The sequence below is a fragment of the Ovis aries genome, chromosome 3 (genome assembly GCF_016772045.2).
Source record: "Ovis aries strain OAR_USU_Benz2616 breed Rambouillet chromosome 3, ARS-UI_Ramb_v3.0, whole genome shotgun sequence".
NCBI lineage: Eukaryota > Metazoa > Chordata > Mammalia > Artiodactyla > Bovidae > Ovis > Ovis aries.
The window spans coordinates 57,916,451-57,935,877 of record NC_056056.1 but is presented as its reverse complement, the minus strand read 5'-3'; the positions used below and the strand labels follow the sequence as shown (position 1 = coordinate 57,935,877).

The 19,427-nt window shown below is 48.8% G+C and overlaps 1 pseudogene; it reads left to right on the top strand.

The window, feature by feature from the left end:
* The first annotated feature begins 1,319 nt into the window (after nucleotides 1–1,319).
* Nucleotides 1,320–16,172, top strand: LOC114113707 (uncharacterized; annotated as a pseudogene).
* Nucleotides 16,173–19,427: the final 3,255 nt, after the last annotated feature.

The following is a 19,427-nucleotide window of genomic DNA, read 5'->3' as shown; positions in this document are numbered from 1 at the left end:
CTCTGGAGCTGCTCAGCGCTTAAGCAGTTGCCCCTCTTTCCCCCTCCCCTCATCTTGCACTCACCCGATCTTTTTTTTTTTTTTTTTTGATGCACTATCTTTCCATGGGTATCTTTTTTTTTTTTTTTTTTTTTTTAAAGAGGTGGCAAGCTTCCCCAGTGGCTCAGCAGTAAAGAATCTGCCTGCTGATGCAAGAGACTCAGGTTCAGTCCCGGAGTCAGGAAGATCCCCTGGAGGAGGAAATGGCAACCCACTCCAGTATTCCTGCCTGGAGAATTCCAGGGACAGAGGAGCCTGGCAGGCTACAGTCCATAGTGTCACAAAGAGTTGGACACAACTAAAGCAACTGAGCATGACAGGTTGTTTATTTTATTTTTCTGATTGCATGCCAGCATGCAGGATCTTAGCTCCCTATTCAGGGATCAAACCCCTGCCCCCTGCAGTGAAAGCTCAGTGTCCTAACCACTGAACTGCCAGGGGATTTCTGCACACACGCAGTCTTGATGCCCACTGCACCAGGCTCCCAAAGATACAGGAAGTATACAGGCCCTGCTTTTGCTGAGCTCAGGGTCTAGGGCCCCAAACTGACAAGCACATCGGAAATTCAGCCTGTGTGACCCAGCCAGAGGCTGAGGAAGTCATGAGGCATTGCATAAACATACACTCTGCCCTCCCCTGCCACTCGGGGTGAGGCCCTCACCCACGCAGCTGGCTCTGGGGAGAAGCCAGAGTGGGAAGGAGAAGTGAGGAGGCACTCGGGTGCCAGAAGCCAGAAGGGAGGGGAATGAGAAAGAATCAGCAGTCCAGTCATCACCACCCTCCTCATGCACCCACTTCCAGCTCAGCTCCCCCACCTTCTCCCTCGATGGTGCAGCCCCCCAGGCCTTTCTTTGCAAGTGGTAGTCAACCCTGTTCAGAGGTCATGCATCCACTGACCACTGTTTTCCACACTGGCTGCCCAGCACTGTTATCTCAGAGAGATACCAGCCAGAAACCACAGGCCTCAAGTCTTCTCTGACCCATGGTTCTTGCCTGGAAACATGAAGTGCTGGTATATTGAACCAGTCAAACCTCAAGAATGGAGCTGAGCAGCATGGCCGCATTTCAGGCAAGAAACAGCTGTGAAATCGGACGACTCGTGGAATCTCGGGACCTCAGCTGGCCTCTCTGTGCCTCAGTTTCCTTATCTGTAAAAGTGATTAAAATTAAATCCGTGTTCATAAAAGCACATGCGGCTATAAATGTTTACCTATATAGCAAGTGGTCTTTTAAGTGGGAGTGGGGGACAGTTTTGCCCCCTGGACATTTGGCCCCGTCATCTTTGGTGATCACAGCTGGAGAGCAGGGGGTGCTACTGTAACCTAGTGGGCAGGGGTCTGAAATGCTACATCGCCTGCAATCCAAGGACAGTAAAGAATTACCCCTCCATGTTCTGCTTACTGGCGGGCTTTCCTGGTGACTCAGTGAAGAATCCCCCGTGCCAATGCAGGAGACTCAGGTTCAATCCCTGAGTGGGGAAGATCCTCTGGAGGAGGAAATGGCAACCCACTCCAGTATCCTTGCCAGGAGAATCCCATGGACAGAGGAGCCTGGCGGGCTACAGTCCATGGGGTCCCAAAAGTCAATGAGGTCACAAAGGTTCATGGGGTCACAAAGAGTCAGACACAACTGAGCCCACGAGCACATTCCCCTGGGTGGCAATGCGGAGGCCTGGACATGCCTGGAGTTACCGTAAAAGACGTGAACCAGCCGGAGTTCATCAGAGCCCTGGCAGCCTTTCTCACAAAGTCCAGGAAGCTGAAAGGTGGATGCTGTCAGGCTGGCCAAGCATAAAGAGCTCAGTCCCTGTGGTTCTACACACGAGCTGCTTCCACAGCACAGCATCTGTACTTCCCAGGTGGTGCCGAGGTGGTTCCATAACCAATAGTTCTAGAGAGTGTCAGAGAAATGCTGCCTGACCAACCCCAAGAGCAGGGCCTGCCAGGTCCTCCTAGCCCTGGAGGGCCTGAAGATGGTGGAAAAGGACCAAGATGGGAGCTGCAAATGGACACGTCCAGGACAGATCTGGACAGAATTGCCAGACAGGTGGCTTGCGAGAGTGCAGAGTCGCTTCAGTCGTGTCCGACTCTTTGTGACCCCATGAACTGTGTAGCCCACCAGGCTCCTGTCTGTCCATGGAATTCGCCAGGCAACAATACCGGAGAGGGTTGCCGTGCCCTCCTCCAGGGAATCTTCCCGACCTAGGGTCTCTTGCATCTCCTGCTTTGGCAGGCGGGTTCTTTAACACTAGCACCACCTGGGAAGACAGGTGGCAGCTGCAGACAAGAAGCATTACAACAGGGACTTCCCTGGCTGCTCAGTGGTTAGGACTTCGCTTTCCAATGCAGGGGGTGCTGGTTGGACCCCCCGTCAGGGAGCCTCCAGGCAAAAAATCCAAAACATAAAACCAAAGCAATATTGTAACAAATTCAATAAAATAAAAATGGTCCACATCAAAAAAAAAGAAGCTTAAAAAAAAGCATTGCAACAAATGATACTGGGTTAATAAACTGCTTGATTCATAAAAAGAAAAACTGCACTTCTGGGGTGGTCCAGTGGTTAAAAACCCATCTGCCAATGGAGGAGACATGGGTTCGATCTCTGGTCCAGGAAGATTCCGCGTGCTGCAGAGCAACTAAGCCTGTGCCAGAACTAGAGCCCACGTGCTGCAACTGCTGAAGCTGGTGTGCTCTAGAGCGCACGCTCAGCAAAGAGAGAAGCCACTCAATGAGAGGCCTCCACAACTAGAGAGCAGCCCTCCATCGCTGTCACTAGAGAAAGCCCATGGGCAGCAGGGGAGACTCAGCACGGCCAAAGAAATGAATGAATAGAATTTTCTGGCCCCAAATGTCCACGGTGCTAGAGCTGAGAAACCCTGCCTCCTACACATGTATGGCGGTAGGGGTGCGGTGGGGGTGTCAGGGGGTGACATTGTTTCTTTTACAAAATGGAATTATTTAAATTTTAGCCACTCAGAGCCAAACAACACCATCTCATTGTTACTTTAGTCTGCAAGTCCCTTGTCATAATTCTGAGCATTTTTTCACTGGTGAATTGGCTAGTCTGGTTTGCATTGTGAGACTGTCTATTTGTATCATTTGCCCATTTCCCATTGGTTGGTTTCCACTGACCTTTACTGTCAATTTTAAAGGACTCATTTCTTACAGCTATATTAATAGATAACCTTTGGCAGCTGCATTACTTCCCCCCAACCCCCCACCCGAATTAAATGAATGAGATAAAAGTGAAAGTGTTACTAGACTCTTTGCCGCCCAGTGGACTGTAGCCCGCCAGGCTCCTCTTCTGTCCATGGAATTTTCCAGGCAAGAATACTGGAGTGGGTAACCATTCTCTTCTCCAGCAGAACTTCCCAACCCAAGAATTGGGTCTCCTATACTGCAGGCAGATTGTTTACTATCTGAGCCCCCAGGGAAGCCCGAATGAGATTATACAGACCAAGAACTCACCACCATGTGGTTAAGGAGATTCACTGCTGGCTGCACAGAGCTGTGCTCACTTCTTGACTCTAGTTAAGACAGCTGGTCATCTTCTGAGGTACAGAGATTGACAAAGCAAGTTCTCCCTTGTGAGGGACTAACAAGGAATCTCCATATGTGATAGCATTATCCATGGTGCTGGAGAAACCATGGTAACCGCAGAAAGTTTCTGAAGTCGGGAGCAGAGCGTGGAGAGCCCTGCACTCCTGAGTGGCTGCTCTTAGCTGGGTTCCAGGTGCAGAAACCCACTCTCCCCTGCATCTCATCCAGGGCAGTGAGGGACGCAGTTATGCTCCTCCTTTCATGGCAACGCTGCACAGAAAACACACAGAAGCACAAGGATCTGAGCCAGGCTGCCAGCTCGAGTCCAGGCTCCCGGTCTCCACACTGTGCCCACCCCCTCTGCTGAGGCACTGGGGAAAGGGTCTCACATCGGAGGAGCAGGCAAATGTGAGGATACCACATGCCTCCCCAGGCCAAGGAGCACCCCTCCTGAGTATGCCTCCTGGGCGTATAGACGGGACAGCCAGGTCTGGAGAGGGGCTCCTGTGCTTTGCCTGGCCGGGGAACTGGCAGCTCACAAGATGAAACTGGAACAAATAAATGGCCAGCAGCCACATTAAGGAGCTAAGAACCCCAATCTAAAGTGGAGGTAAATTTTTTAGTGTTTATTGTATTTATCTATTTGTCTGTGCTGGGCCTTAGTTGCAGCACGTAGGATCTTTGATCTTTGTTGCGCCTTGTTCAGTCGCTAACTTGTGTCCGACTCTGCAACCCCATGAGCTGCAGCATGCTAGCCTTCCCTGCCCTTCACCGTCTCCCAGAGTTTGCTCAAACTCATGTCCAGTGAGTCGGTGATGCCATCCAACCATCTCATCCTCTGTCTTCCTCTTCTCCTCCTGCCTTCAATCCTTCCCAGCATCAGGGTTTTTTCCAGTGAGTCAGCTCGTCACATCAGATAGCCAAAGTATTGGAGCTTCAGCTTCAGCATCAGTCCTTCCAGTGAATATTCAGGACTGATTTCCTTTAGCATTGACTGGTTTGATCTCCATGCAGTCCAAGTGACTCTTAAGAGTCTTTTCCAGCACCAAAGTTCAAAAGCATCCAGTTGCACCATGCAGGATCTTTAGTTGTGGCATGTGGGATCTAGTTCTCTGACTAGGGATCAAACACGGGTCCCTGCATTGGGAACTCAGAGTCTTAGACACTGAACCACCAGGGAAGTCCTTGGAGGTAAATTTTGAAGATTTGGGGAAATACATCATGTGTGTTACTGGAAAGAATCTCAAAACCTGGCTGCAAGCCCTTTACTGCAGAGGACAGCAGTACAAGGTAGCAAGGATTCCTGTGATATTCAGTTCAGTTCAGTTCAGTTGCTTAGTCGTGTCCGACTCTTTGCGACCCCATGAATCGCAGCACGCCAGGCCTCCCTGTTCATCACCATCTCCCTGAGTTCACTCAGACTCATCGAGTCCGTGATGCCATCCAGCCATCTCATCTTTGGTCGTCCCTTTCTCCTACTGCCCCCAATCCCTCCCAGCGTCAGGGTCTTCTCCAATGAGTCAACTCTTCGCATGAGGTGGCCAAAGTACTGGAGTTTCAGCTTTAGCATCATTCCCTCCAAAGAAATTCCAGGGTTGATCTCCTTCAGAATGGACTGGTTGGATCTCCTTGCAGTCCAAGGGACTCTCAAGAGTCTTCTCCAACATCACAGTTCAAAAGCATCAATTCTTCGGTGCTCAGCCTTTTTAACAGTCCAACTCTCACATCCATACATGACCACAGGAAAAACCATAGCCTTGACTAGACGGACCTTAGTCGGCAAAGTAATGTCCCTGCTTTTGAATATGCCATCTAGGTTGGTCATAACTTTTCTTCCAAGGAGTAAGCGTCTTTTAATTTCATGGATGCAGTCACCATCTGCAGTGATTTTGGAGCCCCCAAAAATAAAGTCTGACACTGTTTCCACTGTTTCCCCATCTATTTCCCATGAAGTGATGGGACCAGATGCCATGATCTTCGTTTTCTGAATGTTGAGATTTAAGCCAACTTTTTCACTCTCCTCTTCACTTTCTGCCATAAGGGTGGTGTCATCTGCATATCTGAGGTTATTGGTATTTCTCCCAGCAATCTTGATTCCAGCTTGTGTTTCTTCCAGTCCAGCGTTTCTCATGATGTACTCTGCATAGAAATTAAATAAGCAGGGTGACAATATACAGCCTTGACGTACATCTTTTCCTATTTGGAACCAGTCTGTTGTTCCATGTCCAGTTCTAACTGCTGCTTCCTGACCTTCATACAGATTTCTCAAGAGGCAGGTTAGGTGGTCTGGTATTTCCATCTCTTGAAGAATTTTCCACAGTTTGTGGTGATCCACACAGTCAAAGGCTTTGGCATAGTCAATAAAGCAGAAATAGATGTTTTTCTGGAACTCTCTTGCTTTTCCATGATCCAGCAGATGTTGGCAATTTGATCTCTGGTTCCTCTGCCTTTTCTAAAACCAGCTTGAACATCAGGAAGTTTATATTCTCTGATGTGATCCCCTCAGGCCAGTGGCATTCATCCTATCCACCCCATTTCATGAAATTAAAAGACTCCTTGGAAGAAAAGCTTTGACCAACCTAGAAAGCATATTAAAAAGCAGAGACATCACTCTGCCAACAAAGGTCCATCTAGTCAAAGATATGGTTTTCCAGTAGTCATGTATGAATGTGAGAGTTGGACTATAAAGAAAGCTGAGCACTGAAGAATTGATGCTTTCGAACTGTGCTGTTGGAGAAAACTCTTGAGAGTCCCTTGGACTCCAAGGAGATCCAACCAGTCCATCCTAAAGGAAATCAATCCTGAATATTCATTGGAAGGACTGATACTGAAGCTGAAAGTCCGATACTTTGGCCACCTGATGGGAAGAACTGACTCATTTGAAAAGATCCTGATACTAGGAAAGATTGAAGGCAGGAGGAGAAGGGGATGACAGAGGATGAGATGGTTGGATGGCATCACCAACTTGAGGGACATGAGTTTGAGCAAGCTCCAGGAGTTGGTGATGGACAGGGAATCCTGGTGTGCTGCAGTCCATGGGGTTGCAAGGAATCGGACATGACTGAATGACTGAACTCACTAACTGAGGATGAGTCTTAGGTTCTATTGATCACATGGGTTTGTAATCTCCTTTGAAAATAGAAAAGGGAGCCCTGGGAAATGAGACCCAGGTCTGTTTGGGACTGGGTTTGGAGCTGGGGTCGGGGGGAAAGGTCCAGAGAAGTCTGATGGATGAGTCTTCAGGAAGCTGGACGGCAGGGTTCACTGTGGGTCACGGGCGGGACAAGGGTGATGAAGCCTTCAAAGAAAAATATCACAACCTGGCTGGCCATCTAAGGCCAAGGGCTGGCCATTCCCAGTGCCCACGGACCTCTGCCCCTACTCTCTGAGCCTCCCAGCCTGCTTTCCAGTCTTGCCTCAGAGGCCTGGCCTGGCAAGCACCCTGGGGCCTGGCTGCTGCACCCGGCACGGTGCTGTGTTAGGTGCCTCTCCCAAGACCAGTTCCTCACCCAGCAGTCTGCTGCCAGGGGACCAGCTGACCCCGGGTGAAGGCTGCCCCGGCTTTGCACAGTGCCCTGGGCTCTCCCAGACCAGGGGTATTTTCCCTCCCCCAGCAGCTTGACTCACTTGGACTCCTCCACATCCGGTCACAGCTCAGGCCCTGGGCAGCCAAGGACTATCTGGTCAGTCCAGCCCAGACTCTGTGCTCTAATAATACATATCCGATGAAGGAGGAAGGAAAGAAATAAGAAAGGGAGAGGAGAGGAAAGGGCAGATGCAGGGAGCTCATGTGTCATATCTTCAAGATAAGCACATTTTCTCCTCCGTTTTGCAGAGCTGTGGTTCTCAAAGTACGGTCCCTGGGTCAGCAGCCCAAGGGTCACCCAAGCATTTGTAGAAACACGAATCCTTGGACCAGACCATAACCTTCCTGAGTCAGAGACTCTGGGGTGGGGCCCCTGCTCTGTTTTTACAGCCCTCTGGGGGATTCTTGGTCAGGCTCTAATTTGCAAATCACTGCCCCAGAAAAGTCAGGAGGAAGTGTTCTTACCACACTGTCCCTTTTTTAAAAGCTAGTTCAGCCCCAGGGCTGAACTCAGGAAACAGTCAGCCTCAGCCTTCCCAGACAGTTGCCCCTGCATTGCACGTGTTTGACCTATGGGGCGGGGCAGCGCTTGGAGGGCAGCCTTTGCAGGGCGGTGGGTCTCCAGCAGGCTGCGGCACCTCCCTCACATCCATTAATTCATTTGAGCTGCCTGACAAATTAAAAGACACTCCTTGGAAGGAAAGTTAGGACCAACCTAGACAGCATATTAAAAGCAGAGACATTATTTTAACAACAAAGGTCCGTCTAGTCAAGGCTACGAATTTTCCAGTAGTCATGTATGGATGTGAGAGTTGGACTATAAGGAAAGCTGAGTGCTGAAGAACTGATGCTTTTGAACTGTGGTGTTGGAGAAGACTCTTGAGACTCCCTTGGACTGCAAGGAGATCCAACCAGTCCATCCTGAAGGAGATCAGCCCTGGGTGTTCATTGGAAGGACTGATACTGAAGCTGAAACTCCGATAGAGGAGATGAGATGAGATGATCTGATGAGAAGAGCTGACTCATTTGAAAAGACCCTGATGTTGGGAAAGACTGAGGGCAGGAGGAGAGGGGGACGACAGAGGATGAGGTGGTTGGATGGCATCACCGACTCAATGGACATGGGTTTGAATAAACTCCGGGAGTTGGTGATGGACAGGGAGGCCTGGCATGCTGCAGTCCATGGGGTCACTAATAATAGTCAGACCCAACCGAGTGACTGAACTGAACTGACAATCTGTGAGGGCAAATACAGCACCTCAGTTTAATAGACAGAAAAAGAGGCTCAGAGGGGTTCCCAACTCCTTGAGGGGCAAGATCTATGCCTGACAAGAGTTTAAATAATCAGATGGAGAGACTTCCTGCACTCGAGTGGTAGGTCTGACCTCCTACGGCCCCACCTCTCCCCTCAGTAGGTGTGTGCCTGCGTGCTAAGTCACTTCAGTCATGTCCATCTCTTTGTGACCCTATGGATTGTCGCCTGCCAGGCTCCTCTGTCCATAGGATTATTTTGGCAAGAATACTGGAGTGGGTTGCCGTTCCCTTCTCCAGGGGATCTTCCAGATCAAGGGATAGAACCTGAGTCTACTGGGTCTCCTGCTTTGAAAGTGATTCTCTACCACTGAGCCACCAGGGAAGCCCCTCACTAGGTGAGGGATGCCTAAATAGGACACCCTGGGGAAGGGGAGCAGTGAGGAACAGGGTGGGCCTTGGGCCTCCTCCTACAGTGCTGGTGGGCAGCATGTTCCTCTGGACCCAAACAAACCCCACCAGTACCTCTTACCCATGTAAAGTCCTCTATGTTAAAAATTCCTCCAGACAAATCAGTTCCACTTCTGGGTATATACACAAAAAATTGAAATCAGGGGCTTGGAAAGGCATTTGCACACCCATGCTCATAGCAGCATGAGCCAAAGGGTGGAAATAACCCAGATATCTATCAATGGATGAATATGGTAAACAAAATGGGGTATATACATGCAATGGGATATTACTGAGCCATTAAAATAAGTAGTGACCTGAATCTAATCACTGGGTTGGGAAGATCTCCTGGAGAAGGTAAAGGCTACCCGCTCCAGTATCCTGGTCTGGAGAATTCCATGAACTGTATAGTCCACAGGGTCAAAAAGAGTCGGACACATCCAAGCGACTGTCACTTTCTTTCCAAATACACGGTTCAAGGAATTCCCTGGCAGTCCAGTGGTTAAGACTCCATGTTTCTACTGCAGGGAGTGAGGGTTTGATCCCTGGTCTAGGGAACTAAGGTTCTGCATGCTGCACAGTGTAGCCATAAAAAAAGCTTCCCCCCTCACCTACCGCCCAAAACATGCTTGGGGCTTCCCTAGTAGCTCAGACGGTAAAGGATCTGTCTGCAGTGCAGGAGACCAGAGTTCAGTCCCTGGGATGGGAAGATCCCCTGGAGAAGGGAATGGTAATCCACTCTAGCATTCTTGTCTGGAGAATCCCATGGACACAGGAGCCTGGGGGGTTATAGTCCCTGGGGTCACAGAGTCAGATGCGACTGAATAACTACCACTTTCCCTTTTTCAAAAACATGGTACAACTGGAAAGACATTATGCCAAGTGAAATAAGCCAGGCATTCAAAGACAAATACTAAATGATTCCATTTCTACGAAATAAGGTAGTGAACTTCATAGAGACAAAAGGAAGAAGGGTGAGTGCTAGGGGCTAGTGGGAGGAGTAATGGGGAGTTAGCATTTAATCCATCTATGGGGTCGCACAGAGTCAGACACGACTGAGGCAACGCAGCAGCAGTAGCAGCAGAAGCATTTAATGGGTACGGAGTTTCAGTTTTGCAAGATGAATTTCAGTTTTGCAAGCCTGAGGTGGACGGTGCTGATGGTTGTCCAACAATGTGAATGTACTTAATGCCCCTGAAACTGTACACTTAAAGGTGGTTAAAATGGTCAATTTCATGTCATATCTATTTCACCACAATAAAAATTGCTATCCATTAACGAATCCCACTGCCCCCACCCCCAAATCCCCTGGAAATTGGAATCAATATCGGGGAAACAAAGCATACAGATCATTTGGCAAATATCCTACACAGCCACACGATTCTGCTGTGACAAGGGAGAGAAAGTTCTGGACATTGGGTTTGACTTCTTGGGCTCCCATACTCTGATGCCGTGACCTGATTTCAAACTTGCAGTCTCTTCTTTTATGAAATGAACGGACACTATCTCAGGGTTCTGGTGAGGGCCAGGAAGGAGGAGATCTGGAAGCTCTCAGCACATAACCAGTGCTCAGTCAACAGTAGTTATGTATGGTGTTGCCTCAGCCTGCAGCAGGGAAAGCTACTGTTTTATCTTCAAAGCCCAGCCAGTTCAAATCCCACCTTTTCTGTGAAGCCTGCAATAGCCTGCAGGATGGCTCACCAAACCACCTCATCCTCTGTGTCTGATGTCTGGCACAGTCATGCAACTTCAAAGAGTCAGACGGTGCTTTTTTTTAAAGAGTATATCTTTTTTAAAATATTTATTTATTTGGCTGCCTTGGGCCTTAGTTGTGGCACACAGGATCCTCGATCTTTGTTGCAATGTGTGTGTGTGTGTTAGTTGTTCAGTCGTGTCTGACTCTTTTCGACTCCATGGACTGTATGTGGAATTTTTAGCTGTGGCATGTGGGATCTTCGTTCCTTGACCAGGGATCCAACCCAAGCCCCTTGCTCTGACAGCATGGATTCTTAGCCACTGGATCACCCCAGATGGTGCTTTGCCATGATGTCTCTCCTTTCACTCTGGTCACTTGACTCCTGGGAGCAAAGCCCTAGCAACTGACAGTGGACAGGTTGAATGAGTAAGAAACAAGCCTTTGTCACTGAAGCCTCTGAGATTTGGAGATTGCTTGTTTCCTCGGTGTAACCCAGCTCAGGGCTATTCCAAGTGTGGTTTTGCTTTTGCAGCCTTGGCATCCCCTGGGGGCTGGTTAGAGATGCAAATAATCAGGCCCCATCCTTGACCTACTGAACCAGATTCTGCATAAAGTGCTAAGCATGGCTTCTCTCCCAGAAAGGTGCTCAGTGGCTATTATTTCCTCCCCAGTCCTCTGAGGTTTCTACAGAAGACTCTGCTAATAGCCTACTTAAGGGTTGCCTTACTCTTCTCCCTACTGAGAACTCAGGTTTCTTTTGTTGTTCAGTTGCTAAGTCTTGTCCGACTCTGCGAACCCATGGACTGCAACACACCAGGCTTTTCTGTCCTTCACCATCTGCTGGAGCTTGTTCAAACTCATGTCCATTGAGTCATTGATGCCATCCAACCATCTCATCCTCTGTCGCCCCCTTCTCCTGCCCCCAGTCTTTCCCAGCATCAGGTCTTTTTCAGTGCATATTGGAGCTTCAGCTTCGGCATCAGTCTGTCCAATGTATGTTCAGGATTGATTTCCTTTAGGATTGACTTGTTTGATCTTGCTGTCCAAGGAACTCTCAAGAGTCTTCTCCAGCACTGAAGGACTGGCAATGTGCTCAGGTGAAAACACTCAGTTTCCCAGACTCCCTTGCAGCTAAGGGTACTCATGTGACCTGGTCCTAGTCATGTGACCTGGTTCATTTCTGACCCAGAGGAAGTCAGAGTAGGGCTTCAGGGAATTCTTGTCAAAGGCCACAGGCCTGGGTGGCAGGTTTCCCTGGCTTTGGGCCTTGTCCTTCCCCTTCCCTCCTGTCTGCTGCCTCGATGTGGTGGCAGATTGCTACCCAGCAGCTCCCAGGACCCATACAGTCCTGTGTGTACACCCGCAGGCAGCCACCACCCACATTGGATCTGGGCTGGCCAGAGCCTAACTCTGACCAGTAGAATGTGGTTGTAGTGAGGTTCAGGGACTTCTGCTCTCAACCTGGGGCTTGCCTATAGGCGATCTTTTGACAGGAGATCACATTCCTGTCAAAGGGAGGGATAGCCATCCAACTCATCATCCAGATCTGAGACCAGGGAGTCACCTCACCTCCTTTTCATCTGCAACCAACTGGTCACCAGGACTGTCCCCACCCATGGCCCAAGTGCATCCCAGACTTGATCCATGGGGCAGCCATCTACTGACCTCCTGTTTTCCTCCCTGCCTTGTCTTCCCACCCCACATCGAGCCTACATGTAGATGGATGTCATAGTGATCCTTCTAGGGAATTCTCTGATGGCCCAGTGGTTTGAACTCTACACTTTCATTGTCAGCGACCCAGGGGCAATCCCTGGTCAAGAAACTAAGATTCTGAAAACCATGTATTGCCACCAAAGAAACAAAAACAGAAGATTGATCTTTCTAAATACAGATCTGAAGATCATTCCCCAATGCTTTAGGGCAAGTCCCACGGCCCCAGCATGACCTACATGTCTATATGTGATAAAGCTACTGCCTCACTCTCCAGCCCCCTCTCTGTCCATTCCCTTCTCTAAATACCACGGATGGGACATGCCATGCTGCTCCCTGTTTCTCACACCAGCTTTGCCTATTGATAGCTCCATGTCTTTGCTTCAGCAACGACAAATATCATCCTTCATGTTGACTGAGTATCATGGTCTGTTCAGGCTGCTCTAACGGAAAACTACAGACTGAGTGGTTTAAACAACAGAAATTTACCTTCATGATCTTGGAGGCTGGAAGTTCAAGATCAAGGTAGGTTTCATTCTCTGTTTTTTGTTTGTTTGTTTTTTTAAATGTCTTTGTCTTTTGTTCTACCTTGTTCCGAGGAGATTAGCTTGCCTGTTTGGAGGCCTGGGGTCTTCTGCTCTTGTTTAGAAGTTGCTCCGCAGGAGTTGTTCCTCATTGAAATAAGTTTTTGAAACATTGGTGGAGGAGGCAGGCAATCTCCCCATCTTTCTCCTCTGCACCTTATTCTGCTCTTAAAGCATCTTGGTAGGTTTCATCCTGATGCTTCTTGTCTTGGCTTATAGGCGGCTGCCATCTGGCTATGTGCTCACATGATATGTGAGCATGGGGAGAGAGGCAGTGAGTTCTCTGGCATCTCTTCTTTTAAGGACACTAATTCTATAAGATCAGAACCCCACCCTCATGACTTCGTTTGACCATAGTTACTTCTGGAGGGGCCCCATCTCTAATTACAGCCACCATGGATGTTAGGGCTTCAGTGTATGAATTTGGGAGGGAAACAGACATTCAATCCATAATAGACATTCAATCCATAATATACATTCAATTAGTAGTGACTGGGAATTCTCTGGTTGTCCAGTGCTTAGGATTTCATGCTTTCCCTACCAAGGGCACAAGTTCAATCCTGGTTGGGGAATTAAGATCCCACAAGCTTTGTGGCAAGGCAAAAGAGAGAGAGAGAGAAATTAGGAGTGGCTGCCTAGAGAACCGGAGAAGGCAATGGCACCCCATTCCAGTACTCTTGCCCGGAAACTCCCATGGACGGAGGAGCCTGGTAGGCTGTAGTCCATGGGGTCGCTGAGAGTTGGACACGACTCAGTGACTTCACTTTCACTTTTCACTCTCATGCATTGGAGAAGGAAATGGCAACCCACTCCAGTGTTCTTGCCTGGAGAATCCCAGGGACGGTGGAGCCTGTGGGCTGCCATCTATGGGGTCGCACAGAGTTGGACACGACTGAAGCGACTTAGCAGCAGCAGCCTAGAAAACTATGTCAAAAAGAATTCTGAGGTCCTTCCCAGGTTCTGTGGTGTAAAGAGCTATGGTTGATTAGCCACGTCTACCTATGGTTGTTTATTCATGTCTACCTGGGGCTTCCCTGGTGGCTCAGATGGTAAAGAATCTGCCTGTAACACAGGAGACCCATCTTTGATCCCTGATTCAGGAAGATTCCCCTGGAGGAGGGCATGACAACCTATTCCAGTGTTCTTGTCTGGAGAATCCCCATGGACAGAGAAGCCTGGTGGGCTACAGCTCACGGGGTCACAAAGAGTCGAACATGACTGAGTGACTGATCCTTTCACTTTCATCTGGGGCTTAGAAAGGAGGGATTGTGGCGGCTCGTGTACTGTGTACTTTTCTTGTCTGTTTTATGTGTTCATCTTTTCCGCTCTCTCTTTTGGCCCAAGCACAATGCCTGACACATTCTAGGCTCTCAATACATTTTTTGATGAATGAATCAAGTGAGTAGTTGTCTCAAACCACATTTCTCATCCATGATCTCACTTAAGCTTCACAGCAGAATGCGAGGTTGGTCCAAACAATTAAAGATGCTTAGAAATCTTGAAAGTGTTCACCCCTCTCTCTGTCTCTCACTCCATTCTGGAGTTGCTGCGTTTGACCTAGAGGCTGCATGGATGCCTGGACCAGAGTCTGTCTGGATCACAGGTGGCTCTTGCTGCCACTGTCTCCTAGAGCAGCTGAGGCCTTCACCCTTCCTGCTGTCCCCCAACACTCCTGCATCCCCACTCGTCCCAGGGCCGCCAACCCCATCCTCTGGCTACCGGTCACTTCAAATGAGTGAAACACATGCTGTGGCCTCCGAGTCTGATAGAGCAAGGGGGTTGGGTGGGGACTGATTAACCTTTTGATGGGAGTTGGGGGCATGTGTTAACCATTGCTGTGATACAGGAAATTGAGAGCAGGTGAGGGTGTATGTGATGGGGGAAGGGTGTCACGCTTAAAGGGAAAATGTACTCAAGTCTCCAGTACACCACAGGGCTTTCCAGGTGACTCAGTGGTAAAGAATCCATCTGCCAATGCAGGAAATGCGGGTTCAATCCCTGGGTCAGGAAGATCCCCTAGAGGAGGACATGGAAACCCACTCCAGTATTCTTGCCTGGAAAATCCCACGGACAGAGAAGCCTGCTGGGCTTCAGTCCATGGGGTCCCAGAGTTGAACATTACTGAGCAACTAAGCATGCACTGAAGTCTCCAGTATACCTGTTAGCAATGCAGCTCATGTAATTGTGAGCGTGTGTCTGAGTGTGTGTGTGTGTTATGGGGCTGCCTCTCCCCCACCTGTCACCCCTGTGCCCATGCTCAGCCATGCTGCCTCTGCCAGCCTGGCTGTGTGCCATGTGCCTGAGCCCCTTCAGGGCTGCAGATAGACACCCTGCCCTGGCCTCGCTCCTGGTCTGCCTGCTAAGACATCTCCCCTCAGGGCACTAGTTCTCAGGCAGTGCCATGCTTAGCCCTGTGACATGTGCTCCTACCCACGAGGAGCTCGTGGCCAGCGTCAGCAGCTGGACCATGCTGGGCTGTGTGTTGGGAAGGCCAGAGACCATGCCCCCATCTGGTTGGGTGGCAAGGACAGGTAAGCAGGCGCAGTGGTGTGTGGGTGTGTTTCAGGCCAGTGAACCCTGCTGTTTGCCTGCAGTCATGGTGGGAGCACGGGGCTGGGAAGGGGAGACCAGATCTGGGGGGTTGTTGGAGCCACGCGCTAATGTGCTAAGTCACTTCAGTTGTGCCCAACTCTTTGTGACCCTGTGTACTTACTATAGCCTGCCAGGCTCCTCTGTCCGTGGGATTCTCCAGGCAAGAATACTACAGCGGGTTGCCATGCCCTCCTTCAGTGGATCTTCCTGACCCAGGGATTGAACCCCGGTCTCCTCAGATTCTTTATTGTCTGAGCCACCGGGGAAGCCCCAGGCAGCAAAGAGCAGGTGCCTGCTCTCTGGGTCTCGCGACCTCAAGAACAAAGCAGGATTTCTTGCAGCCCATTCACTCGGGGTTCTCTCTCCTTACCATGGCCACTGTCTCATGAAGTTGCTACTGGGAGAGAAGGAAGTTGAGCCCAGTTCTGCTATGTGCTTAAGGTGGGGGTCCAGGGCTCAGCTCTCAACCAGGGTCTGGCATCCAGTGAGTTTCCCAAGGCTACATAAAGCCAGTGATCATCTCCCGGACCCTTCCCAGGTCGTCTCAGGAGATCCACAAGGAGGGCGCTGGCCTTTCCACTTCCTCAGCATCTTCCTGCTGGTCCCGCCTGTCCAGCCAAGAAAGCGGTGGAGCCCCTGGGGTGGAGTCACAGGGAGGTGAGGCGCCCATGCTCTGGGGGAACAGCCTCGCCACTGAGTACCCGACCCCTCCTGTGGTGTGTTGAGAAATGGTCAGGTCTCTGTTCAAAGCCTGCTTGTGGACAAACCTGAGTCCTGTGGCAAGAAGCCAGGGTGACTCACTCTTTATGAGGCTCCTGATTCCCCAGGAAAGTTGTTTCATGTTTATTGCTTTGTAAGAATGGAATTGGGGAATTTACTGGTGGTCCAGTGGTTAGGACGAGGTGCTTCCACCGAAGCGGGGTGAGAGTTCAATACATGGTCAGGGAACTAAGATCCCATAAGCCACATGGCTTGGCCAAAAAATAAATACATAAAAAGTAAATGGACTCTTTTCACAGCCATTTTCTGCCCATCATGTGTCTTCTACTGTGGGCTCCCAGAATGGGACCAGGGCTGTACAGCCCCTATCAGCAACCCTGGGCCCCCTGCCTCCCTTACTAACAGAGCCCCACTTTCAACCAGGCTGCAATATACTCTGCTTGGTCTAAGCCAAGAGTAATTCCAGTCCCTTTGCTCTTGACCCTGGCTGATGACAAGTAAGTAACTTCTGGGAAAATACATTTTTTATTTACATAGGGAAAGGGCCATTCTTATCATTCCTTTCCTGCTGTGTGTGGTCCTGCAAGGGTATAGAGCTGAGGCAAACGTCCTGCCTGGAAGACCACATCACCACAGAGGGCCACCTCCGGTTGACATGATGGAGCCTGTTGTTGTCACTGAGCAGGGCCCTGTGGGGGCTTTCTGGGACAGACCTCTCCCCTATATCCTCTGCTTTAGCTCCTCTCTATAGTTCCTAGATAATAGTATCTGATGCACACTTGCAGAGTTGTTTCACAGATGCTAAGACCCCAATCAAATGGAAGAAATTAACTAATTGATTACTAAAAGCATATAGCCCCCAGACCTACTGGGGATTATAAGTGCCCAAGGATTAAAAAAGTTAACCCCTGTGACACCACCATGTTCCCTCACCATCAGCCAATCAGAGAACGGTGACGAGCTGATCACATACCCTGGGACGCTGCCCCTCACCTGGCCTTTAAAATGCTTTGCTGAAATCCTTTAGGGAGTTTAGGGACTTTGAACGTGAGCCATGTGGTCTCTTTGCTTGGCACCTTGCAAGAAACATTGCACTTTGCCCCCAGGCTGGTATCAGTAGATTGGCTTTACTCCATGTGGGTAAGCAGACCCAAGTTTGGTTCAGTAACACTGTGACCAGTTTCAGTTCTGCTTTGATTTAATTTATTTTTGTCTGTGCTGGGTCTTTGTTGCTGTGTACAGGCTTTCTCCACTTGCAGTGAGCACAGGCTAGTCTCTAACTGCAATGTGTAGGCTTCTCATTGCAGTGACTTCTCTTGTTGTGCCGCTTCAGCAGTTGTGGTACATGGGCTGGGCTGCCCTGTGGCATGTGGAATCTTCCCAGATCAGGGATCGAACCTGTGATCTCCACATTGGCAGGCAGACTCTTGGTGACTGAACCAACAGGGAAGTCCTCTGCATAGAATTTTAAAGTTCATCTATTGTCATCACTCTTACATTTTACAAAAAGGACCATGCCTTTCACTAATTTCCTAATTTTAAGAAAATCTTCTTAAAATTTTGTATGTATGTACAATATGTATCTTACATACAGTTCTTGTATGTAAGTTGAGGAAATGAGAATGGATCAGTGAGGTCAAGGGAAGTTCACTATCACTTGGACCCCAGTGGGTAAGATCAAATGCCTATTTCAAATGGAATTTGAAAGTTTATGTGAACAAATGGGAATCCCACAGACAGAGGAGCCTGACAGTCCTACAGTCCATAGGGTCCCAAAGAGTGACACATGACTGAAATGACTTAGCACACATGTGAACAAATTCAGTTTCCTACAAGTGTCCTGGGAAATATTGCTGGAATAAACATATTCTGATTTCAAGATTTTGTAAGTCAACATTTCAAGGTTTTGTAAGATTCTTAAACCTATGATTGCAAACTTTCCCTATTTCAGGAGAGGTCTTGTCCCTCTCCATTAAGAAGTGAACCATTAGAAACTGAATTTTACAATGAAATTATACCCCCAAAAGTACCATTTTAACTTTCATTGTATAGTAATAGACATGTAAATATTTGCTTTTTCTTTATCTCACAAGATATAATGGCTGGCTCAGGGCCTGTTTTCCTTAATCATCTGTGTCATTGACTCCCATTCTGTCAAAGTTCTTCATTAACCTCAGGCTTGCAGCCTTGAACTTGGATTAAACTTGTCTAGCCAAGACTGAATTAAAGAATATGTGGCTCGTATAGTTTCCTCTTTCCACAAATTGCTGAACCAACTTGGTACTCCTGTTTTGCAGGCCTTTGTTATGCAATGTAATTAACCATCCTTATCATTAAACCCCAGTCATTGGGTTTTCTGTCACTAGCAGCCATTGCATTCCTGAATAGCAGATAATTTTCAGGAAGGGTTCCAAGGAGGTATTTCCCTTCTAGGATTCCGAGTCACAGCTACTCACACCCAAAGTAGGAAAACACCATTGACTCTTCCTTCACTGACCCCAACCCTCCCAACCTGTCACCTACCTCCCAAGTATACTTTGAACTTGCCCATCTTTTTCTGTTCTTTGCCACTAGTGGAGTCACAGCAACTGTGTCATCTCCTGCCTCTGCTCTGTCATCTCAGTAGCCTCCCAAGTGGTTCCCTTGCTCCCATACTCACCTTCTTTAAAGCAGAGTGAACTTTAAAATATATATAGATCTGATCCTGACACTCTCATCCTTAAAGAAGCCCATAACTTCTCCTTGGACACAGGAGAAGATCCTAGATCCACAATAGGATATATTAACATTGTATTTGTTGCCTAACAAATAACCACAAACTTTATTTAAAAGAAACCCAAGTATAATACAGTTTCCTTGAGTCTGGGCATGACTGAATTGGGCTGTTGCTCAAGGTCCCACAAGGCTGCAGTCAAGGTGTCCACTGTCCGTGAGTGCTTATCCAAGGACTCATGGAATGTCTTCCCACTCACATTTCATTGTCCAAAGCTATTTACACAATAACACCTAACTTCAAAGAAGGCAAGAAAATGCAACACTGCTATTGATACCAAGCAGGACCCTGTGAGGTTCCCGGGCACAAAGGCCTTTTCTGTGTCCCCCATTTATTTTTTGTTTTGATTTTTGTTGTTGTTGTTGTTCAGTCCCTCAGTCCTGTCCAACTCTTTGTGACCCCATGGACTGCAGGACACCAGAATTTCCTGTCCTTCACCATCTCCTGGGGTTTGCTCAAATTCAGGTCCATTGCATCAATGATGTCA